This window comes from Mustela erminea, chromosome 3 (assembly GCF_009829155.1).
Source record: "Mustela erminea isolate mMusErm1 chromosome 3, mMusErm1.Pri, whole genome shotgun sequence".
Lineage (NCBI taxonomy): Eukaryota > Metazoa > Chordata > Mammalia > Carnivora > Mustelidae > Mustela > Mustela erminea.
This window is the reverse complement of record NC_045616.1, coordinates 158,348,030-158,374,021: the sequence shown is the minus strand read 5'-3', so window position 1 is coordinate 158,374,021 and position 25,992 is coordinate 158,348,030. Positions and strand designations below refer to the sequence as shown.

Genomic DNA, 25,992 nt, shown 5'->3' with positions numbered 1-25,992 from the left:
CTTAATGCACTTGCATTAAGCAAATGAACCAGTAGCAAAAACATGTTTTAGCTATGAGAGTTAGTTTAGTTTGGTCTCCATTTGCTAATGTCTGATTCTGTTGGCAAGATTCTATAACATCAATTTACGCCAAATTCTTCTGTATTAGTGAAAAGCCACGAAATACACAAGTTATATGAAATGCTTTTCTAGTTGAAGCATATTTTAATCAGGTTCAAAACATATGGAAAAAATGGCCAATTAAGTAATAGAACAATTCAGACAGAGAGACAAAAAAAAATAAAAAAAAATTTGTATGAAAAGTTTCAGTCCATATTACGTGATGGATATTAGGTAACAGGCATCACAATACAGGTTTTCTCCACTATCCAGAAGTGGTGTGTTCCTATGAAACCTTTCTTAAGCCAAAATGATGTGAAGTGAAAAGTACATTAATATGGCCACAGATTTTTTTTTTTTTTTTTTTTGTAAAGCAAACATCCTCTCTGGATCACTTCTGTTTAGTGAAAACAGGTACAAATATAGGTCTTCCACAAAGGTGAAATGGTGTAATGTGAACTTCTGGACAGTGGGGAATACCTGTATAACAAAGAGAGCTTGAATTGGTGAACTTGGGTTCACCTTAGCATTGCCTGTAAAGTTTTTCAAACTTAAAATAAAACTATGTGAGAACTATCAGTTTTCAGATATAAAAATATGTGTGTTTAATGTTCAGCATGATTTCTAGAGTTTCCAGCATTGATGGGGAATTTAAATAATGCTTACTTCCAAGTGACCAGGGAAGAACAGGTAAAAATTTTGATACAAAAATCTTTGATATGAAAAAACTTTGATATGAACAGGTAAAAACTTTGATCTGAAATGAAAATAAGAAATGCTTCTTCTGAAACACAAAAGTTATTCGGTCAGAGGATATTAATTAACCTTCTGCCCAATGAGCATAGAACTGTCTATTTCCTCGAGGCGGCGATTTTTTATTTCTGCATATTTTCCTCTCAGGATACAAGGCAACGAGTCTTCTATATCAAGGTCATCTTTTCTGAGGAGCATGAAGCTGGAGAACAGGTTCTCATTAATCCTCAAGGCTTTTTGTGATAGACTTGGAGAAACACACCGCCAGTTGATAGGATGAGGACCCACAGTTACATAACATATTCTGTGACAAACACTGAACCTGTGGGAAAAGAACAGAGCAAGTCCATTGACATGCCACACACCTCCTATCAAATACCCACTTCCAACTTTGAATTTTCCATGAGCACTTCTAATATTCAAACAGCATTCATTCTGACCTAAATTTTACCTATTTCTTCTTGCTATATATGGCATGTGCTTCCTCACCCCCAAAATTTAAAGACCTTACTATAACAGAAAACTTCAAAAGTAATTATTTAATACATACTTAATAATTATTAATATTTAATAAATATTAATAAATATTCATTAATATTAATAAAATTAATGAAGGATTCATGGTTACTATTTCCAGACTATGAATCAGAATATGCTATCCTCATTTCTCCTGCTTTGCAGTGGGCACATCAGCAGCCCACAGTGAAGGCAATGGAAATGTGGGGGCAGGTTAATGGGACTTTAATGGTTCTTTCTAGTGGAAATGGTTTGAAATGAATATTCAGATTATTTTAACAAAGGGCAAGATCTTGCAAGAAGAGGAAATATGAGAGAGTTTGATACAGAGGAGTCTGTGCCCTGCTCCATGCCGTTGTTTTCACTCGATGGGATTCCCTTTTCCCCTTGTAGGTAGGTCACCGTGTAACTGCACTACACTCCCTTCACCCTTCACCCTCACCCTTGCTTAGAAAAAGTTCTTTTTTTTCTTTTTTAGGGGGGAGGGTGGAGCAGAGGGTTGAGGGAGAGAGATAATCTTAAGCAGGCTACCTGCCCCAGGTGAATGCTGATGCAGAACTTGATCTCACAATGAGTTCATGACCTGAGCTGAAATTAACAGTCAGACGCTTAACTGACTGAGCCGCCTAAGCACCCCTAGGAAAAGTTTGAATAAGCTTATTCAGACTAAAGTGTAATTGACTCATAAATGGATCCCTGACTCATCGCTCAGCAAGTATTTTTCTAAGAATGGAAACCAAGAAACAATTTCCTTATTTTTAAAAGGAAGACCCACTTGTCAGAAAGTACAGGGAGCCGTAGAATAAAGATGATAAAACTTCATCAATTTCCCTTGAAAATGATATAAGAGAAGTTTCCTGGTTCCTTAAAAATATTATTTTTATAAAAAAAGTTTTACAGCATTTAGAACTGTAAATATTCATATGACGTTTACAGGTGAAATATGAGGGTTCACATATCCATTTCAGTTTTTCTGAAGTTACACTTCCACTGCCACATCTCAGTGGTGCCATTCCTCTCTCCTTTGCCCTGAAAGAGTAGTTATGGGGAAAGAATTTGAGCATTGCTGTAAGACAGAGAAATGGCTCTCTTGATGAGACTCACTGGAAACAGGAGAAGTGTTTATTAAGAGGGGGAAGGGAGCAGAGGCTGTAGCCACATGGCATTGCCAACTGTCAGCGGTACATGCAGAGGGAAGACAAAACTAAGCAATTGTCACCCTCCCTGAAATAACCATGCTGTGGCAGTGCCAAGGAGGGAGAGGCTCCCTCCAAACCTTCAATGGTAAGCAAGGCAGCTCTCCAGAAGCTCTACATTTTAGGGTTCAAGATGACTTGTGGCTGATACACTCTAATTATAATTCTACTGCAGGGAACGAGGTGCTTACAGGAAAATCCTTGGTTAACGGCAGCATCTTGGAGAGTCTGTGGTGTTACAAGGTGGGCATCTGTTGTCTCTTTGCCCAAATGGGGAATGAGGCATGTTAGACAACAGGTAGTAGGTAAAAGCTGAGGGGAAATTGGAACAATCGGTGGTATCTTCTAGGGAGTATCTGCAGCAAATAGGCAAAACGGGTCCCCAGGAAGCTGTGCTGCATTCTCACCAACTCCTCCTCTTATGTTAGCTGGTGGCAGGACCAGCGTCATGGCTGTGATGGGTGTGGTCCACAGGCACCCACATCCAGAAGGGCCCCTATGTTTGACTCAGTGCTCTGCTGTCATTACCTTGAAATTTTAAATAATTTTTGGACAAGGGACTCAGCATTTGATTTTGCATCTGACCCTGAAAATTATGAAGCTGATCCTGCTGGTGAAAAGGATACTCATAGAAGAAAAGAGGATCTGAAGTATGGATGCCAACCGTTGCATGGCTGCATTTTGCAATGTTGAAACTTGGAGTATGTTGGTTTTGCTCCCTCTTTCACCCCCACTTATTGGCTCCCAAGCATCTGTGCTATACTTCTAGCTGTAGAGAGGGCATCGTGCTCCTCAGGTAGGATTGGGGCAGCAAGTTCCTGCAAGGTAATGGCTTAGCACAACACTCTTTAAATGCATTTAGCCTCTGATTTAAAAACAAAACAAAACAAAAGAAAACAAAAAAAACCTTAAAATTGTACCTGATGCTCTGGTCCAGGAATCAGGAGGCTGGCTATCATGAGATCATTATTGCCTAGAGAGGAGACAGAAGAAAGCATGGGTTTCTCTCTGCTCACGACCCAGCAGTGCTCAGCATGGTTTCTCATCACTCCCCAAAGGAGGTGATTACAGTGTTGTCCTTGAATATGACAGGTTACTAATGATGCAGGATAGACTCAACCCAGTAGCCCATATGGCCACTTTCTGTTGCAGATTCAGAGGTCTGCAGAGAAGGGCAGAGGTCAACAGCCCCCAGGAGCCTGGGCATCCGCTTTGGGGAGGGGAGGGTGTCATGAACTAGTCCACACCCCCTCTGCCTCAGTGCTGGGAAACATGGAAACTGCTGGAAGAACTGGGCTCAAAGAAGCTGAAATCGAACACTTGGTTTGGCTTCCTTTGATTGCTGTTTTTCATCATTATTTCTGTCTCCACCGCAGCCTTTTTACTTGGCTCCTGTTGGGGAAAGAGAAAAGCTGAACAAGTAGAGATTACGTATTTGATGCCCTGTGGGGAATGAGTGGAAATCAGAAGCACCAGGAAGCTCCTCCACCTGCTGAGATACCCGTCCAGAGGACGTGGGATTCCTGGCGCTGATCCTGGTGCTGATCCGTGGCTTAATGGGATACCAGATACCACCCTGAGAGAAAACTACATCCCCGCCACACAGAAGGGAGTGAAGGGGAAGAAAGCACGCTGCAAATCTCTGAGAGGCTTTAGTAACCCGATAGCATGATTATTCAGTGAGCAGCTTAGCAACAGACTCATACGATCACAGAGGCACAGGAAGTTTCCTCTTCCAGAGAGGAACGAATGAAGGGTGTGACAAAATGAACTAATTCAGAGTTAATGAAGCTAGAGAAGGAGATGATAATATGTTTTGAGGGCAGTGGTTCAACCGAGGAGGCAGAATTCCATTTCCTATGGCCTAAAATGTGAAAGAAAATGAATGACTCTGAACATTGTCTTTTACAATAGAAAAACACAATACTTAAGTGTTTTAAAAGAAAATATTATTCAAGTAATGCTGTCATATCACATAAGCAAAACCAGGAAACATGTTCTCTTGCTCACATAAAAGTGATAAAAGTCATGGATAAAAGCAAACATATAACAGATAGACAAGCAGTTGCAGAGAATTAGGAGTAGGGCCCTTCAGAGGAGACACCCTGGGAATATGGGGGGGAGGTGCCTTGAAGAGAGCATCTTCAGCTCGCAAGAAGTCACTAAAGGTGAGCCACTGAAAGATGCTTATGGTTAGATATGGCAGTCAAGAACAATTAAGAACTTCCTTTATTGGAACATTTCTGATTTTGAAATATCTTTTTCTTCTTAAAATTTGTTATAGAAATGTGTAACTGATGCTTCGAATTATAGCATATATAAAGTAACAAATGATCCAATGTGCACATTTTAAAAGTTTATTTTCATGGAATAATTGCAAATATGAAATTATAGTAGATTGTCAAAATATAAGTCGTTCCAATCTTATTGAGTTATAATTTTCACTATGATGAAACAATGTTAGACTGTTTAAAACAAAGTTTAAAACAAACTTCTACATAGTATTTTGAGTGAGAGGGAATTTTATCTTTAGTGAAACATAAATATTCCATTTAATCCTTTTTTAAATTAAAAAACACTTTGCAAATTTTAAGTCACTGAATTCTAATACAAATGTTAGAGTCAGCTTTCCAAGTTTTACAAGAATGTTTGCTTCTATTTTAACAAAAAGTTTATTGAATTTATAGATAATTTGGAGAGAATTTATATCATAGCACTATTTATTTTTTGATCTATGAACATGGTATATTTCCCAGTTTATTTAGCTATTCTTTAATTTCTTTTTCAATGTTTTATAGTTCTCAGCTTACAGCTTTTGTACATAGTTTGTTCAATTTATCCCTAAGTATTTTGCGTTTTATTATGTTATTTTATTTTGGGGGTGGGGGGGAGACAAAAGGGCAGGATGGAGAGAGAGAAACTTAATCAGACTCCATGCTGGGCTCAATGTAGAGCTGGATCTCTCAACCCTGACATCATGATCAGAGCCGAAATCAAGAGTCACATGCTAAACAGACTGAGCCACTCAGGTGCCCCATGATGCTATTTTAAACATTCATTTTTTTTTTTTTTAAGATTTTATTTATTTATTTGACAGACAGAGATCACAAGTAGGCAGAGAGGCAGGCAGAGAGAGAGAGGGAGAGAGAGGGAAGCAGGCTCCCTGCTCCGCAGGGAGCCCGATGCAGGGCTCGATCCCAGGACCCTGAGATCATGACCCGAGCCGAAGGCAGCAGCCCAAACCACTGAGCCACCCAGGCGCCCCTAAACGTTCATTTTTTATTTCAATTTTCTGTTGCCAGCATATAAAATAGAATTGATATTGCATCCTATGACCTTGAAGAAGAAAGAGGCTTTTCATAGATTTTTTTTTTTTTGGCAGATAACATACTTTCTGCAATAAAGATAGTTTTATTTCTTCTTATCTGATTTATCTATTTCTGCATAACAAGTTACCTCAAAATTAGTGGCATGAAAGGACAAACATTCATTACGTCATGGTTTCTGTGGATCGGAGATCTGGATGTGACTTACTTGGTTAGGTTCCTCTGGCTTAAAGTCTGTCATGGCATTCCTCTGGGAACAATTATGCTGTTGGCTTGGGATGTGGTTCCATATGGGGGCTCATCTGAGGTGAGGAGATCTACTTCCAAGCTTACTCCATGGCTGTTGGCAGGTCCTGGTTCCTTCTCATTTGGAATTTGTCATAGGTTTCCAAGGTGAACTCATATCATGGCTCTTGGTGATCTAACAGAGAAGGATCCAGAGAATGCCCAGGAGAAGCCATAGTCTTTTTAGAATTTCATAGTGAGAGTGACATCCTACTACATCTGCCACATTCTGTTTGTTAGAGGCAGATCAATAAGTCCAGTCCACACTCAAGGGTTAGAGATTATGTAATGGTAAATGCCAGGAAGTGAGGGCCATCTTACAGGCTTCCTACATACATTCCAATCTGTATGGCATTTATCTCATTTACAACTCTTGAATTATTGAAGTGACTAGGACTTCCAAAATAGTAACATAATAAATGTGGAGAAAGAAGATACCCTGATCTTTGATTCTGCTGTTAGGTATATGAAAGCAGTATTTTATCATTAGGCATATGGCTAAGTATAAGTTTTTTGTAGAAGCGTTTTTATCTGATTAAGGAAGTTCACCTATATTCTGATTTTATTGAGGTTTCTTTTTATCATGAATAGGTGTTGAACTTTAGCAATTATGTATTTCTAAACTATTGACATGATACTATCGTTTTCTCCTTTGTTAGTGAAATTATTTAGTCTATTTAATAAACTTTGCTGACTGGCATTTCAATGTTAAACCAAACTTAGGATAGTTAGACTATCTATCATCTATCTATCATCTATCTATCATCTATCTATCTATCATCTATCTATCTATCTATCTATCATCTATCTATCATCTATCTATCATCTATCTATCTATCTATCTATCTATCATCTATCTATCTATCATCTATCTATCATCTATCTATCTATCTATCTATCTATCTATCATCTATCTATCATCTATCTATCATCTATCTATCTATCATCTATCTATCTATCTATCTATCTATCATCTATCTATCTATCATCTATCTATCATCTATCTATCTATCTATCATCTATCTATCATCTATCTATCATCTATCTATCATCTATCTATCTATCATCTATCTATCATCTATCTATCATCTATCTATCTATCATCTATCTATCTATCTATCATCTATCTATCTATCTATCTATCTATCATCTATCTATCTATCTATCTATCATCTATCTATCATCTATCTATCATCTATCTATCATCTATCTATCTATCTATCTACCTATCATCTATCTATCTATCTATCTATCTATCATCTATCTATCATCTATCTATCATCTATCTATCTATCTATCTATCTATCATCTATCTATCTATCTATCTATCATCTATCTATCTATCTATCTATCATCTATCTATCTATCTATCTATCTATCATCTATCTATCTATCTATCTATCATCTATCTATCTATCTATCTATCTATCATCTATCTATCTATCTATCTATCTGTCATCTATCTATCTATCTATCTATCATCTATCTATCTATCTATCTATCTATCATCTATCTATCATCTATCTATCATCTATCTATCTATCATCTATCTATCATCTATCTATCTATCTATCTATCATCTATCTATCTATCATCTATCTATCATCTATCTATCATCTATCTATCTATCTATCTATCTATCATCTATCTATCTATCTATCTATCTATCATCTATCTATCTATCTATCTATCTATCATCTATCTATCTATCTATCTATCTATCATCTATCTATCTATCTATCATCTATCTATCTATCTATCTATCTATCATCTATCTATCATCTATCTATCATCTATCTATCTATCATCTATCTATCTATCTATCTATCATCTATCTATCTATCTATCTGTCATCTATCTATCTATCTATCTATCTATCATCTATCTATCTATCTATCTATCATCTATCTATCATCTATCTATCATCTATCTATCTATCATCTATCTATCATCTATCTATCATCTATCTATCATCTATCTATCTATCTATCATCTATCTATCTATCTATCTATCATCTATCTATCTATCTATCTATCTATCATCTATCTATCATCTATCTATCATCTATCTATCATCTATCTATCATCTATCTATCTATCATCTATCTATCATCTATCTATCATCTATCTATCATCTATCTATCTATCTATCATCTATCTATCTATCTATCTATCTATCATCTATCTATCTATCTATCTATCTATCATCTATCTATCTATCTATCATCTATCTATCATCTATCTATCATCTATCTATCATCTATCTATCTATCTATCATCTATCTATCTATCTATCATCTATCTATCTATCTATCTATCTATCATCTATCTATCATCTATCTATCATCTATCTATCTATCATCTATCTATCTATCTATCTATCTATCATCTATCTATCTATCTATCTGTCATCTATCTATCTATCTATCTATCTATCATCTATCTATCTATCTATCTATCATCTATCTATCATCTATCTATCATCTATCTATCTATCATCTATCTATCTATCTATCTTCTATCTATCTATCTATCTATCTATCATCTATCTATCTATCTATCTATCATCTATCTATCATCTATCTATCATCTATCTATCATCTATCTATCTATCTATCTACCTATCATCTATCTATCTATCTATCTATCATCTATCTATCATCTATCTATCTATCTATCTTCTATCTATCTATCTATCTATCTATCATCTATCTATCTATCTATCTATCATCTATCTATCTATCTATCTATCATCTATCTATCATCTATCTATCATCTATCTATCATCTATCTATCATCTATCTATCTATCATCTATCTATCATCTATCTATCATCTATCTATCATCTATCTATCTATCTATCATCTATCTATCATCTATCTATCATCTATCTATCATCTATCTATCATCTATCTATCATCTATCTATCTATCTATCTTCTATCTATCTATCTATCTATCATCTATCTATCTATCTATCTATCATCTATCTATCTATCTATCTATCATCTATCTATCATCTATCTATCATCTATCTATCTATCATCTATCTATCATCTATCTATCATCTATCTATCATCTATCTATCTATCTATCATCTATCTATCTATCTATCTATCATCTATCTATCTATCTATCTATCTATCATCTATCTATCTATCTATCTATCATCTATCTATCATCTATCTATCATCTATCTATCATCTATCTATCTATCTATCATCTATCTATCTATCTATCTATCATCTATCTATCTATCTATCATCTATCTATCTATCTATCTATCTATCATCTATCTATCATCTATCTATCATCTATCTATCATCTATCTATCTATCATCTATCTATCATCTATCTATCATCTATCTATCATCTATCTATCTATCTATCTATCATCTATCTATCATCTATCTATCTATCTATCATCTATCTATCTATCTATCTATCATCTATCTATCATCTATCTATCATCTATCTATCTATCTATCTATCATCTATCTATCTATCTATCTATCTATCATCTATCTATCTATCTATCTATCATCTATCTATCTATCTATCTATCATCTATCTATCTATCATCTATCTATCATCTATCTATCATCTATCTATCATCTATCTATCATCTATCTATCTATCTATCTATCATCTATCTATCATCTATCTATCATCTATGTATCATCTATCTATCATCTATCTATCATCTATCTATCTATCAATCTATCATCTATGTATCATCTATGTATCATCTATCTATCATCTATCTATCTTCTATCTATCATCTATCTATCTATCTATCTATCATCTATCTATCTATCTATCATCTATCTATCTATCAATCTATCATCTATCTATCATCTATCTTCTATCTATCATCTATCTATCATCTATCTATCATCTATCTATCTATCTATCTATCATCTATCTATCATCTATCTATCTATCATCTATCTATCATCTATCTATCATCTATCTATCATCTATCTATCATCTATCTATCTATCTATCTATCTATCATCTGTCATCCATTTCATCTATTATCTATCATCTATCTATCCATCTTTCTATAAGTAAGATAAATTACTATGTGCACAAGATTTTTGCCAAGGTTTGGAGTGTTGCATTTTGGAAAAGGAATCTGTGGATAGTGTAGACGTGGTGATATATGTAATGACCAATGGGATTTATTCTTGTATCAGAGGAATGCAGAAGATAAGCTCATTCTGGCATAGGAAACATACTGAGAGGAAGGAATATATTGTCCCATGTTACTAAGAAGTCCAGGGATGGATCAGGTTTCTGTACGGCTGGATCCAGGTACTCTAATAAGATCAGAAGGATTCTGAATCTTCCTTTTTGTCTGTGTCCAATTTCCTTCCTTATCTTCTCAAGAAGTTCTACACAGCTTCTTTCTGTAGATACCCTTTCTCTACACAGAGGGCAAACAGGCAACTAATATTCCAGACCTCTTATCTTTTCAGGGAAAAATCATGTGCTTGCCCCCAAATTTCATATTGTAATCTCAGGCAACACCCAAATATATCTTTTGAGTCATTTCTCAATCCTACAACTATCATTGTGGCATTTCCCTCTTCTTCTGTTTGGGACAGGTCATAGTGACTAAAGGGCTCCCACCACGAGCCCTCATGCTGTTGGGGAAAATTCCCTAATGGGATGTATTACCCAGCCCTAAACAAGAAGGACATCTTCATGAATGAACCTGGAGGGCATTATGCTAAGTGAAGTAAATCAGAAGGAGAAAGACAGTACTATGTGATCTCATTTATATGTGGAACCTAAAAGACAGAGAGATAGAGAGAATGGACTTGTAGATACAGAGAATGGATTGGCGGTTGCCAGAGGCACGGTGCAGGGGGTGTTGAGATGGGTGAAGGGCGTCAAAAAGAGCAAACTTCCAGTTATAAAATGAGTAAATCTTGGGGATGTCATGTACAGCATGGTGATTGTACTTAATAATACCATTTTACCTATTTGGAAGCTTCTAAGAGAGTAGATCTTAAAAGTTTTCATTACCAGATGAAAATTTTTGCAAAAATGTATGGTAATGGATGTTAATGAGACTTATCATGGTGAGTATTTCACACTACATACAAATATTGAGTCATTATGTTGTATTCCTGAAACTAAAATTATGTTGTATTTCAATTATATCTTAGTTAAGAAGAAGAGAAAGTGAATGCAGTGGGAGGGCATGCAGACTGGTGGAAACAGAACTCCTATTCTTTGACAAGTCCGTTCTTTGTTTTATTTTGGGGCTGTGTGCTTCTCCAGAGAAGCATGCTTCCAGTGGAAACCCTGGAGTTCTCCCAGCAGATTAAAAAGGCAGAGAGAAGCAGGGACAGTGTCTAATCTGTTCTTCCGGCATACTAGCCCCTTCTTGCATGCATACATACTCCCCAACATACATGTGCCACAGGTCCTCAATCTCAGACATGGGGGGAGAAGGCTTGGACCTCATTCCTTTTTGAGTCTTAATAGTGAGAGCTCTTGGGTAAGAGATAAAATTACAATGATATGCACTTAAAAGGCATTGCAACTTTCTGTCTGCATGCTAAGTATTTATGCATTATTTTCCTAACCAAATTATAAACTCACCGTGATGTACCATGCTATCTTCCACATACTTAGCATAGCACAGAAACACATGGAATTTTTTGAATTAGTCTAGTACCTGTAATGTTTTCCTAGAGATGCCATAGCAAATTACAGAAGTGAATGGCTATGAGAGAAATTTATTTTCTCACAGTTCTGGGAAGGTTAGAAGTCTGAAATTAAGATGTTGGGGGAGCTAAGGTTCTGGGGAGCATGTTTTCCTTTATCTTCTTAGTTTCTGCTGTTTCCTGGCAATTCTTGGGGTTCTTTGCCTTTTGAAATCATCACAAAAATCACTGTCTCTACTGTTATGTGATGATCTCCCCTCTGTCTGTCTTTGCCTTCACGTGACATTCTTCTCTCCATGTGTGTCTGTGTCCAATTTCCTTCCTTATCTTCTCAATACCAGGCATTGGTATAGGGTCCACGTTAATCCAGTATCACCTCATCTTAACTTGATAACATCTGCAAAGACCTTATTTTAGATAAAATCACATTCCTCGGTACTAGGGGTTAAGACTTAAACACATCTTTTTTGGGAGACATAATCACCCTGTAATAGCGCCTCATTTAGAACTAGAAAGAAAATGAGCTCTGGTATGATTACGATACATGTATTTTCTGTAAAAATTTCCCTGAAGAGGCAATATTGTAGTGATAACATGACATCATTTCCCTCAGCAATATTCTGAAAGGATGAGTCTCCTGCTCTGGTGTCTAACAAATGGAAGTACTGGTGTAAAGCAGATTGTGTTTGATGAGTGGTAACAGGGCCAACAGCAGAATTATAGTCCCCCCTGATCTGCGAATCCACATGTTAGCTAGGGCTCACTCTGGCCTGTGAACAATTTGTGTGGATCTGTTCCTGCTCATTTTGACATGAACAGTAATGAGCATAGACAATACCTAATAAGTCTGATCACTTAAGGAGACCCTTATTGCTTCTCAGTTGCACATTCTGTTCAGGGCAGTTGCTGTCAGCTATCCATGTGGAGCTCAGAAGTATCCAGCAGTGTTATTACTGAGCTCCCAGGCCACGGGTGCTGTGCAGCCTGCGTTTAGTTGGATTTTATAGTGACTGGGAGCAGCCAGGATGTGTGACAAGAATGCACTGGTTTTCAAGGAATATTAGCATTAACTCTGTAACTGCAGGATGTTGGGAAGACCTGCCTTTCCCAGTGGGTCTTGATTTAGTGAGGTGTTTGTAACTATTTGAAGATTTATGTATTACTTTTCGGATGGACTGATCACAAATGCCAGGGAGCATGACGAAAATGTTCTTGATGCCTCGGAGGACAGTCTTGCATTGTTTAGCCTAATTATGTGCCAGGAACAGTGCGTTGCCTAGAACAAAAATAAAGACCTATTTTGTTGATAACAACCCTTAAGGGTGAATTAAGATGTTCATGCTCCGGGGAAGGTGTTATGAGTTGAACCGTGCCTTCACCAAAAAAAAAGGTATGTTCAGAATGTGACCTTACTTGGAGATAAGGACTTGACAGAAGAAATTCAATTAAAATTTGGTCACAGGGTGGGGTGAAGGAAGTCCAGTGTGACTGATGTTCTTAAAAAATTGGGACATTTAGGCACAGAGACAGACATTCATAGAGGGAAAAATGATGTGAAGACACAGGAAGAAGATGGTTTTCTATAAAACCAAGGAAATAGCCCCAGAGTAGATTCTCCCTCATGGCCTCAGAAGGAACCATTCTGCCAACTCCTTGATTTCAGATTTCTGGCCTACAAACGTGTGAAACGGTGTATTTCTGTTCTTTAAGTCACTCAGTCTGTGGTACTTTGTCACAGCGGCCCTGGAAGACTGGTGGGAACCTATTTGTCTACAACGTGGAGTATTTGGGCCCAAAAGACACCCAGCACATCTTCAGCAGGGAAGAGTTTAGCACTGGACCACCTATTGTTAACATACATATTTTTGGAGTACAGGATGTCCTTTCTTTGCTTTTCCAAGGTGATATCACTACTTTGCCCATAACTTTAATTTTTAGGCTCTGGTAGGTTAGATACTAGATGTATAGATATCCTTAAACAGAAAGGCAGGGGTCTATATTCAGTGATATCTTTCTATGATTTAATTCTTTGGTACCCAAATCTCTTAGATGTCAGATGCCTAATGAAATTATAGTTCGGAGAATCGGAGATCCTTGAATTGTTTACATCATCTATTTTTGTTAGCTTTTCCTTTCTCTTTTGCATTCACCCTTTAATTAGGCTTCATAGTGTTGGGTAACCCAGGGTTAAGTGCAGAGTCCCATGGAGAAGAGAATGTATTAATCAGACGGAGCCTGCAGTGCATTACCCCAGATAACTGAATGTTTCTGCTGGGTTTTCTTTAAAGAACATGCCTTTATTCAAAGGCTTTTGATTGTGACAGCTCACTTAGCATAGGACCACAATATTTAAATTCTCCATGTTATTTGGAAAGGAAATCCAAAGTATCTGATGTATGTTATGTCTCAGTTTAAAAGTCTAGAGAAAAACATCGGTAGGAAAAAGCAAAGCACAAAGCCATCTAGTCAGTTTAATTTAGGGATGCTAATTTGGGCTCCGCCTCAACACCCCAAGTGTAGGAAAATTTTCCAAAGGTGGCCAGATGCATTTTCAGCAAGCTCTAATTTTGTAGTTCTTCCTTATATTGAGAAAAAAAAATGTGCTTTACTGAAATTTCCTATAGCTATCAAGTTTTGAACCTCAGTACTACAAATATATAATATAAAGACTGTCATTTTATTTTTATTTTTTAATCACGATTACCATTTATTAAGTCCCTCCTAAATGTCAGAAATTTGTATGTTTCCTAACCCTTATAGCAAACCCTTATAATTTTTATTGTCTTTCCTAATTTTTTTTCAGCGTAACAGTATTCACTGTTTTTTGCACCACAGCTAGTGCTCCATGCAATCCGTGCCCTCCCTAATACTGTCATTTTAATTGACAATTTGCCAGAGACAGGCACTCAGTGAAAGATCTCCTTGATGTTCTCTGATACTGGGGCTAAACATACTGACCTCCTCCAATCTTTCCTCACTTGGCAAAGCTATGTGTGTCCATCCAGGTCACTTAGCTGTGAATACTGCTCAGTGTGGCCTTGTCCCTGTGCAAGGAGGGCCCGGGAACAGAATTCGAGGTTTTGACCATGTTCTCTGTGGCGCTAAGCATAGTGGGAAGTTACTGCCCCCCATTTGACATGAATCCTGAGCTGGCACAGAGGCCACATCCACATGTGGAGGTGAGTGAGTGTCCCCAGACGGCTGAAGGGTTTGGATTCTTCTGAGAGTCACATACGGTTTAGAACATAGCTCTATATTGCAAAACGGCTTTGGTAAACTACAGCCTGAATTCAAATCTACCCACGATAATTTTTGTAAATAAAGTTTTATTGGAATTCAACCATATTTATTTATTTATGTATCGGCTGTGGCTGCTTTCATGCTCTAACTGTACAGTGAAAAGTTGCAACAGAGAGGATATGGCTTACAAATCCTTGAATATTTACTGTCAATATAAAAGTTACCAAAAACTTCTGCCGACTCCTTGTTTTAGCATATCAGGTTTATAGTCTTTTCCTCTGAAATATCTGGCAGTTTTATTTTCTCCCTCCATAATCACAGTTAGACAAAATCATAAGATATTAGGGACCTTGTGAGCCTAGAAATAATGTAGCTTGATGCCTATGTAAAACACGACATTGAAATATTTTAAAAATGTGTATTTATTTAAATGAATTTTACTTCATCAGAATTAGATTTGTTTGTAGTTTAAAGCAAAACAAACTGTACCTCATGATTTCAGTGGAGTCCTTCAGCTTGGTGAGGTAGGTATGAGGCTTTCCCTTGGTGCCTTCTGTGGCTGACCTGTCCTGCTGCAAACTCATTCTCTAGGAGGAGCCCCTGACACCTCCTGGTTGTCCCTGCTGTCCTTTTCCTCGTGTGCCTTCCTCACCAATGGCTCTCATACCCCAGGAGGGTTCTCATGCTTTTGGTCTTATTAGAAGCCCCAAGTTTAGAGCTAAGACACAGGCAAATGGTTTCACAATCTCTCTTGGAGGCGGCTTATTGAAAGCTCTAAATATTCATCTGTTTTTGTAAACCTGAGTGCATCTTCTACTTCAATATTTTTATTCCCATAATTAAGTTGTGTTCTAGGAACATTTTACCTAGCAGACTAAATGCATGTAAAAAGGGAAAGAAGATAAATAAAAATCGATTTCTAAAAAATCTTATTTTTTTTTAAACTTATGTTGATTTCTGTGTTCAGAGCTGCAGATGCAGATTATGAGTATTTGTTTGGCTCCAGCGTCAGCCCAGATGCTGAGATGATCTACAAGATATCATCGCAATCGGTGATTCTTTAAGGTTTGCTTCATGTTGTAGCATTTCATAAAAGATGTGCTTATGGCTTAAAGAGCAGTCAATTTTAAATTAAATGAAATAGGGTGCTTTGGTGGTGTATAGATAATTCTAAGAAATATCACATTTAAATTTATTTCTGCTATGGGATATATTCAGTGAATTGGAAAAGAAACCCACGGTGCAATGAATTTTAAAATAGGTCTTGCTATAGAGATATTCTGATACTTTTGGCACTGTACACATTTCTTTTCTGTATGATAATTGCAAATTAATACAAAAACATGGACTCACAGTCCTTGACAGCTGTGAGAACACAGGGTTTGCAGGTTTGGCTGCTTGATTATCTAACTGGTTTTGGAAAGCCAAACAAAAGATACATACAAATGAATTGCAGTCAGAATAAACACAAGAAGATAATAAATATTTTTGAAACCACTAGCCTTAGTGGAGGGAGCTTTTGAGGATATTAAGCTGCATTCTCTGGCTGCCTGCCCCTCCCTGGCTGGCATTGCTCTGGGGGGTGTAGAGCCTGCTTAGAAGTTACAGTAATTATTTGTTTACCCTTTGGCTCTGCAGTCCACCATTTGCTTCTCTTCAGCTTAAAGCAGGTTATTTCAGTACTCTGATTTTTCCATCTACAATTTCTCCCCAACCCTCCCCTTGAGAAACAAAGGAGAGTTACTGACCCAGGGTAGGTTCTAATAAATGACTGTAAGTAATTGGATGCTTTGACAGTTTTATTGACTTTGCCATGCGTGTCCGAGGTGTTAATAATATTATGTATATTGTGTAGCCTTTTCTATTCCAATACCTTTAGAATATTGGTTGTCCCTCGAGCTTCAAGTGTATTTATTAATAACATTAAGTTCTAGGATTGTTTTGATTTAATATAATTTCTGGGGAATATTTAGGGGAGAGAGAGGGAGGGAAAAAAAGACCACATGGGCATATGGAAGAAGAGAGAAGATAGTAGTATTTATTTCCCATTGAGACTTTGGTTAGAACAAACAAGGACAGTTTAATACAAGGAGATGTTTACAAAAATGATGGAAAAATTGAGAAATTTTTATAGGAATCCATAGGGACATCTCAGATATGGGCCAGCCACAGGTAATGCTACTATTCTCACGTTCCCCAGCTGTATACGGAAGAGATACTTATCAGAACCCAAGGCTGAGGTCACTCAGGGCCAGAAGCAAGAACAGAATTCCATCTGGATATACAGGGGACACTCAGTCATTGGCAATGACTCCATCAGCTGTAGAGGGAGGGAAAGAAATGCACCTAGCTTTCCTTTTCCTTCATCTTCTCTCTCTCTCTCTCTTTTTTTTTTGAGCCTTCTATTCGTGGGATCCTGCCAGAACAAATCAGCTTGCAGGGATGGACCCCATGATAGAGAATAGAATGGGCAAACAGTGAAGAATGGGATTGAACTGAAGACCAACAGGTTGAAGAGCAGCTCAGGGTGAAAGACAGAAGAGGGTCACATGAATTTTTGTGCACTGGCTTGACTTAAGGAGCAGATCATGACAAAGGTATTACTTGATGTGGAAACATTTGTTTTCAGACATTACCTAATACCCTGTGATGCAGGAAAGATTGATTTAAACTCTCATGCTAATAATGGTGGAGGTTTGAAACATCTTCAGGTGTTTTCACGTTTTCATCAGGATCCACATTTTCCTCTTTCCTCTGGCTTCAATGCACTAACTCTAGGAAGGTGGTCTTTACATTGTTTCCCTGACATCGGTCCAGATCCGAGACTTAGCTTCTTCATTTCCTCCATTGAGAGCAATTCCTTCATTAGAGTAGACGATTGTTTACTGAACAGCTGGAGGTCACAGGAAGGGCTTACCTCGCACACTGCATGAACCGCAACTCACAAGGACTTACTTTTCTTTCTGGCTACCTTGACCCTGATAGTTTGTCATTATTCCTTCATCTTGATTTTTACCTGTTTCTCACTCTTTTGCCTAGTTTTCTCTTTTCTTCTCTCTTTTCTTTCTCCTGCCCAGTACCCAAGCATTCAAAATTCTCACTTAATTATGTGAAATATTCAAATCATCCCAAGTATTATTGCCAAGCTCAGCTCCATACTCACCCACAGATAACACTGTGTTTATCAGATTAACAAGGACTTTGCTATTATAGGAACTTCTTAGCAGAAAGTTGACAGCTAATTATTTAACAAAATCATTATTTGTAATATAAAGTATGTAGAAGGAGGAGAGGTTAAGGTCCAGATAATGAGATCAGGTTTTGGAATTTTCAAATTTGAATTTCCTTTAGGATATTCTGATAAAACTGTTGTATATGGCAACCTCGGGAAGGAGATCAGATATTCATTGGTCACTGATAGCTGAAGAAGATATGAGAAAAACAATTTTTCCTGGGGACTATATGGATACTAGGATCCATAAATATAAAAGCATAGAAGGGAAAGAGCAAGTATGAGACACGGATGGGTGAGCAGGAGAAAATGTTGTCAGGTGAATAAAAGTTCTAGAAGAAGATCATAGCAGGTCATTGTCAAAGGTCACACAGATCCCACCAACCGGATCATTTATGTAATAACTGGATTAGTAGATGTCTCCTGAATGAAAAAAATCCAAAGTGGGTAGTAATTATTAGGACCCTGATGACCTTAACTTGAAGGTGATTTCAAGAGGCAGACAGGAATTACAGCATTGCAGTTTGGTCAATGGACAGAAGGGAAGGAAGTAGAGACTGATTACAGATGACCTTAGAAATCTGACAGGAAGGACAGGGAGAAATAGGTCAGGTGTATAAGGAGAAAGGAGAATAAGGTTTAGGAAATAAGTATTTTAAGTATGGTAAGAGGCTGAGTATATTTTTATGTTCAAGGAAGGAAACAATAGAAAGGGAGAAATAGAAGACACAAGCCATAGATGTCATATCTGGTGGTACAAGGTAAGATAAAACAGAGTCAGACCCACTATTTGAGGGAAGAGCCTTCCTCATGAGGGCAGATGCTTTTGTTCTCAGTGACGCAAAGACACTGATGAATGGCTGACGTCCAGGATCTTTGCGATCTCCACTAGCTGTAAGGCCCTGAAGGTGACAGGAGCATTCTCCAGGGCACATTTAGCTTACTGCTTTCAGTGTGGGTTAATAGCCCCATGAGGGAATGTTGAACCTGATGGACTATTCTGGACCAAGTATAAGATGCCCAAACTTGGTTCTGATTGGTGCAGGAAGACCAAAGCACCCTGAATATAGCAACCTGTTTCCTGCCTCTGTTTCCTGAGGTGCTCCTACTTTGCCTCCAAAGTTCCTGCCTCTTTTTGCCTTTATTGCTCTGCTGTACTTCCACTGTTGAGTGGAGGGATACCATATGAGAAACACCAGAGAAAAAAATATCTCAGGGGACAGAAGTCTTCTTGAACAGCTTGCTGAAAGCACACATTCCTTTCCTCTCTTCCTCTGGATTCTGCCTGGATACTGGTAACATTCCAAAAGGGGGAGGGGCTTTCCAAGCATCGGATATGTTTTTAATGATCAAAAATAACTGATAAAGGAAGATATCTAAGCTAAAAGATTAGTGAGATGTTCATTAAACCAAAAAGGGAGGGGTGGGTATGATGAGCAGAAGGAGGTATACAAATATAATCTCAAAGAAGAGAAAGTAGAAAGGAAGAAACCCTAAGAGAAAAAGATCCTCAAAGGAACGTCCCAAGTGGATTCTACAAGTTTTAATCTTTACTCTGATAATCTGCTGATTGTACCTTCATGTCACATGGCGACCTTGACTTTGAGTTTTATCCTGGTCATTCCAGATAGAGAAATGAGTGCCACTAATTAAAGTAGGGGTTGTGGAATATATAGGGTTGTAGTGGCTTATTTGTGGAATGGGAAAAGCAGGGATTGGGACAGTAGGAATGCTGGATAGGGGCAGAGGAGTGTCCCTGAAGTAACACCACGTATCTGCATTTCATTCATTTGTTCATTCATTCACTCACTCCGGAAGAGCTGGAGAAAGGTGTACACAACACACAAATGTGCCTGTGGTTGGACGTGGCAGTGAGAATACGCATGAAATGATTCCCTCCGTGCTCTTGAGGAGCACAGTCTGGGGGGAGGTACAGCTAAAACTCAAGTTACGTGTCGTGTGAAGTGTGACATGATGCCTTGAATATAAGTGCTTGCTCCAGCCTGGAGAGTCCAAAGAAAGCTTTCCTGAAAAGGTCATGTCTCATCTGAGTTACTAAGATTCCCATTTATGTGAAAAAAAAAAAAATGGTGACAGTCTTCCAGTGCAGGAGAGGAGAACAGGGTATAGATCAGAAAGCATGAAGCCTCAGGGACAGGATGCTCTTGAGAGGCTGACCCAGTCTGAAGACAAGCACGATTTGGAGTCAGGAGCCCAGGAAACCACTATCTCTGACAAGGATGCAGCGTGAAGCAGAGCCTAGATTTGGGGAGTCCTTGAGATGGTTTCCATCTTTACAGGAAACTCTCTGGATTTTCTGGGGTAGAGACTGGAGGAAACAAACCAGGGCTCAGGAGGATATTTAGGAGGACAGGTGAGAGGTGCCTGTACCAAGGTTGTATCTGGAGGACGGTGAACAGATTTGAGCCATATTAAGAAGGGAGAATCGACAGAGGGACTTTCAGGAAAATCTTGTTACAGCTTAGTCTCATCTGCTGTCGCTTGGTTGAAGATAATCCATTATCCCCGTCCAGGATGTTTTGACTTCTCTCTGAGTAACTGCAGAGAGATGGGGTGGGCTGGCTGTGTGCTGTAACATGTATTAACATCTGACTGGCTAATAAATACACGAATAACTGTCACAACTACCACAGTTCAGGGCGCCTGGATGGCTCAGTCGGCGAAGTGTCTGCCTCCAGCTCAGATCATGATCCCAGGGTCCTGGGGTCGAGTCCTGCACTGGGCTCTCAGGTCCACGGGGAGTCTGCTTCTTTCTCTGCCTCCTGCTCTCCCTGCTTGTGCTCACTTGCTCTTTCCTTCTCTCTGACAAATAAATAAATAAAATCTTTAAAAAAACAAACAAACGAACAAAAAAAACCTGCCACAACTGACTAAGTATACATTGGGCTCAGAGTGACAATATTTACTTGAGCATCTGCCAGTTATTTTATAGATCGATCTCAACTCACTGAAAGCACATATTGAACTGCATCTGCGTTTCTGTATGAGAACAGCCTGCACGAGGACCAGGTGTCTTGCTCACTTGATGGGCAGGTAACTCTTGGGTCCAGAGTCAAGGCCAAGGGAGCCCCACACTGAAGCTCTTGTGCTGGGGACAAAACCGTGGCCAACCCTCAACCTTCCATTATGGGAAAGGCGCTCCCTTAGTGTGATCTCTGGCTTCTTTCCTCTCTCCACACTGTGCCCAGGAAAAAGCTCTGTCTGAACTCTGGAAGAATGAGCTCAGCTCAAGTTCAGCGCAGTCCTGTTCCCTGTCTCCTCTGGGGGCAGCTGCCTCTCTCAGCATGTCTGTCCCACAGGTCCTTCACTTGGCCTGGATCAGAGACGGGAGAGTCCCTGGTCCTCGGTTCACCCAGCCTCCTTTCCCAGCAGCTGATGTGCCCCACCCGGCCTTCATCAGGAATGGGTGTGGCAGTCACATCCGGCATCTGCCCGTTCCTCCCCAGCTGATGCAGAACATGGGTGGGGGAACAGGAGCATTGTTCAGAGGCCCCTCTCACACCCGACCCCTGGGGCTCATGCCTGTCATGGTGGGACAGAGCAGTGTGTACCATGACCATACTGTTTTGTGTGCCCTCAGTTCTGGAGTGAGGCTGGAGCCCAAGACCTGCCCTCACCCTAACCTGGGTGACATCACTCTCTGGTGGTGGCAGCCTGCTGACGTCATACCCTTGTGTGACCTTGTGTGACCACAGAGGAGGACCCATAGCGGAGCAGAGAATCAAGACCTGAGGCCGTGATGCCAATTCTGGTGCCAGGGCCAAATACCGTGGCTTCCGCTGCTGGATAGTCCTCTTAATTTTGCCCGAGTCTAGTGAATTCCTTCGAAAATATTAAAAGCGATTTGTAGAACATTTTTACAAATGATACTGAAATGCTATAAAATCAAGACACCAATCTACAGTATTTGCTCAAGGCAGGTTTTCTCATGTTTGATACCTCCTCTCTGTGGTCTTCCGTTCATAATTCCTTTTCACGTAACCCTTAGTGCCGCCAATTTCTCTTTGCAGAAGTTTTTGCCTTCACTAAACCATGCTTTAGAAAAAATAGAATTCAGTTTATTTTACTCTGAAGTTATCCTACCTTAGAAATTTTCTGTAATAAATGAGTAAAAATCAGCATTTTATTCTGAATAAAAATTATAAACAGTTGTGAAAAAAATAATTTACTAAGAAAAAAAAATTAAGACAAAAGCAACATAGTCAGTATTGGGAAAGCTGTGCCCCAAATGTCAATACCTTGTCTGGAAACGAGGAGATGCAGTCTCCTCCCCTTTGTGGTGTTGGCTACAACAAATAATCTGACTAAACTAGAACTGCATGGGGTCTTACGTTTGAGGACCAGATCAGAATTTGTTTCTTAGAAATCAGCCTGGTTTGCAGGAATGATCATAGCGCATGATAAATATTTGATTTCACCCAAATATGAATACAAATGGTTTGTGCATTTAAAAAAATAAAGTGGGTCCCTATAAAGATAAATAAAATGTAGATTATAACCATTTTAGTTTTCCCCTATTGACTTAAAATGGAGGTGGTATCTGGGAGTGAGAAGAAAGGCATTCATTTCTTTAAAAGCCCTAATACAGTCCATTATATTATAGGAAAAGGTGTGTAGGAAAAAAAACAGCCTGATCTCTTCACATATATGAAGCAGTTACATTTTTTCCAATAAAATTACCAGTAAAATATCTTACATTTTATGCAATGACGTAGATAAGACACACTTATTGTATTGCATAAATGTCGGAAATCAGAACAATAAAAAAGGAAGAAATCATTAGAAATGTCAGTGTTCAGGCAAGGTCACAGGCACGTTTAGTGACTGTTCTTTTAGACATTTACACAGATGCACCCGGACACTGCATGTGTATGCACTGTCTATAAATACCCATCAAATGTGCATCTAATATTTTGTGTAAACACACACACGTAAAAACATGCAAACGCATGGGTTAAGAAACAGAGAAATCTAAGTAAATGGGCTCAAAATGGGAACTATAGCCTTCCCAATGTGTATTGATTTATTTATGTATTTTTAAAAGATTCTTATGTAGTTATTAGAAAGAGAGTGTGTGTACAAGCAGGCGAAGGGACAGAAGGAGAGGGAGAAGAAGACACCCAGCCGAGCAGGGAGCCTGATTCCGGGCTTGATCCCAGGATCCTGTGATCATGGCCTGAGCCGAAGGCAGACGCTGAATTGACTGATCCCCCCCAAGTGCCCCTGCCTTTCTGATGTATTTAAAAAAGGAATTCAGTATTACCTAATTCCTACCCAACCATCTAAACACTAATTCCATTTTTTTTCCAAATGAAGACACTTTTAATAGAAAAATAAAAGGTTAAATCTTTTGTATTCTTTGAAATTACCACCTACAATTATTTTATTCTTTTTTTTCCAAATATTTTTTTCTTCTATCTCTTCTAGAGCAGTTACTTGGAAGATCTATATCATGTGGCCCAGGTCACCCTCCACAAAGCAAACCTGCAGTGGGAAGAGGGCATGGTTTTAGGAGTAGCGCATTCTTCTCGGGGTCAGTGGCTTTTCTCAGTGTAGGCCAGGATGCAAGCTTTTTCCACAAGCTTCAAAGGCCGCTGTTTGCTTCAACATAAACAGGGCTGATATCAACTTGTTCAAGAGACTGTGGAGTCACTGGCTGTGACTAGAAACGAAGATGAGTGTAATATGTTTTGGACAATATAAGAAAAATTCTATTTTAATCTCTGTTTTTAATGGAAATTAATTTAGTATTCATCGATGGGTAATTAGGATGCTTGCTTTCCATTTTTATGTCAACTTACTTAATGTTAAAGTTGGTGTATCTGAAATTGATTCTTCTTTCTTTCCTAGCCTGTGTGCTGAAATCTCCATCCAGAAACGACATCTCTGTGACCTTGTGAAGTGTGCCACCAAGAGCACATCATTTATTTCTACAAGTCCAGAATTTTGGAAAGTTCACCTATTTTTTTCTCTACATATGACATGTATTGATTTATTAACATTTATGGAGACCCAACAAGCTAATTTCTTTTCAAACATTTGTAGTGTTTTTTTTTTCTTCATAAATTGTACACACAACGTGGGGCTCAAACTCACAACCCCAAGATCAAGAGTCACATGCTCTACTGGGCCAGCCACGTGCCCCAACCTAATTTCTTTTCAGCAAATAATGAATCAAAACCAGCTTAAGTAGAGATACTTACTCTTAGGGTCTATGGAAGGAGCGGCATTTCTCACTGGGCACAAAGCCTGGTCGTCATAAAGCAATGCAGGAATTTTTGTCGTCTGACTCTATTGACCTAATAATGAAAAATGCTCTAATGCTCCCTGTGGAATCTTGCTTTTGTCTTCCTTCTGTCCTCAATTCTGTGTAGCACATGCCGAACAGATGAGAATGTTGGGTTGCTTCTCTGAGCTGGAGGAAAACCAGGGCCCATCCATCGGTGTTGCTGTAGAAAGATTAAGATTAAATTATCTGGTGACCCAGATAATTTTCCGGAGGTGTCATTAGTATGTAGAACTGCACTCTCCCTTGTCCGCTTTAATCAAGAGGTTGTAAAGTCCTGCCAGGTCTCTGGTTCAAGTCAGTAGGAAACGCTCACAGCCAAGAGTCTCTGCCGCAGGTGTTCTGGGAAATGGACGTCCCCTGGCTTCCTGTGATGTTAGAAAGGACAGCGCATTAAAAAGAAAGAAAGAAAGAAAGCAAGAAAGAAAGAAAGCAAGAAAGAAAGAAAGGAAAAAAAAAAAAAAGAAAGGACAGCACAGTGTCATTTACGGTGTTTCCAGGTATTTCCCTTTGGCTATGGGTTTAATCTTAAAACTGGAAGATCACAAAAAATGAAAATCCACAAAGGAATATATCGTAGATGATTTTCTTTCAATTTTCTCCTTCATTGTGATATCTTATTGCATATATATTGGCATTAATAAGTGAAGGACAGGTATTTTACATTTTTTAGAAGAGAAAAAATCAGTTTTTACCGTGTATTATCAGAGTGAGGTCACAGTAGGAGAGACAAGACCCCCTGACTTTGCTCTGATTGTCCCTTCTCCCTGAAGGTCATACCCAACGGAGCAGCAGCAGGGTCACTGCTCAGAGCTGCACAACTGACCCCAGAGACAACGTCCCCTTCCCCATTTGCCTGGGGCCTCAGCTCAGCATCAGTGTCACTGGAGCTCATCACCTTAAGGTGCCACCATGGACAACTCTAGTTAGGGTCTCAAGTATGTAGTAAATGAGCTTCCTAATGGGTTCATTGATGCTCACGGAATAAGATGAGTTTTCTCAAATTAATCATGGAATGCATCTATATGGGATGTCAAGATTTCTTAATGTGACCATATAGAGATGAAAGCCGAAAGACCAAGATTTGGGTCTTGTCTTCCTGCCCCAGGTTCTCATCCATGGAATGTTCCAACTGTCTGTCCTCTTTCCTTCTTATAGCATCTTTGGCTTCTAAGTGAATGTTGCCTTCTCCTGGACTGCAAGAAGCTGATCTGGGACATGTGAGCTCACAGCACTCATTTTCTCACAGAGATTTGGTGGAACAGGGCTGTGAGCTGTCCTTTCCCAAACCCCACCCCCCAGGGCAGCTGTTGCAAGCCTCCTGTGCAAGGCAGACCTTGCCCTGCAGAGAACGAATG

The 25,992-nt window shown here is 38.7% G+C and overlaps 1 long non-coding RNA gene across 1 annotated transcript; it reads right to left on the bottom strand.

Moving 5' to 3' along the window:
• Positions 1 to 1,017: 1,017 nt before the first annotated feature.
• LOC116585680 lies at positions 1,018 to 23,909 on the bottom strand. Its single transcript, XR_004283768.1, has 3 exons — positions 23,833 to 23,909; positions 3,485 to 3,537; positions 1,018 to 1,174 (listed from the first exon to the last, which is right to left on the bottom strand). It is a non-coding gene; the product is annotated as an uncharacterized LOC116585680 (long non-coding RNA).
• Between the last annotated feature and the right edge of the window lie 2,083 nt (positions 23,910 to 25,992).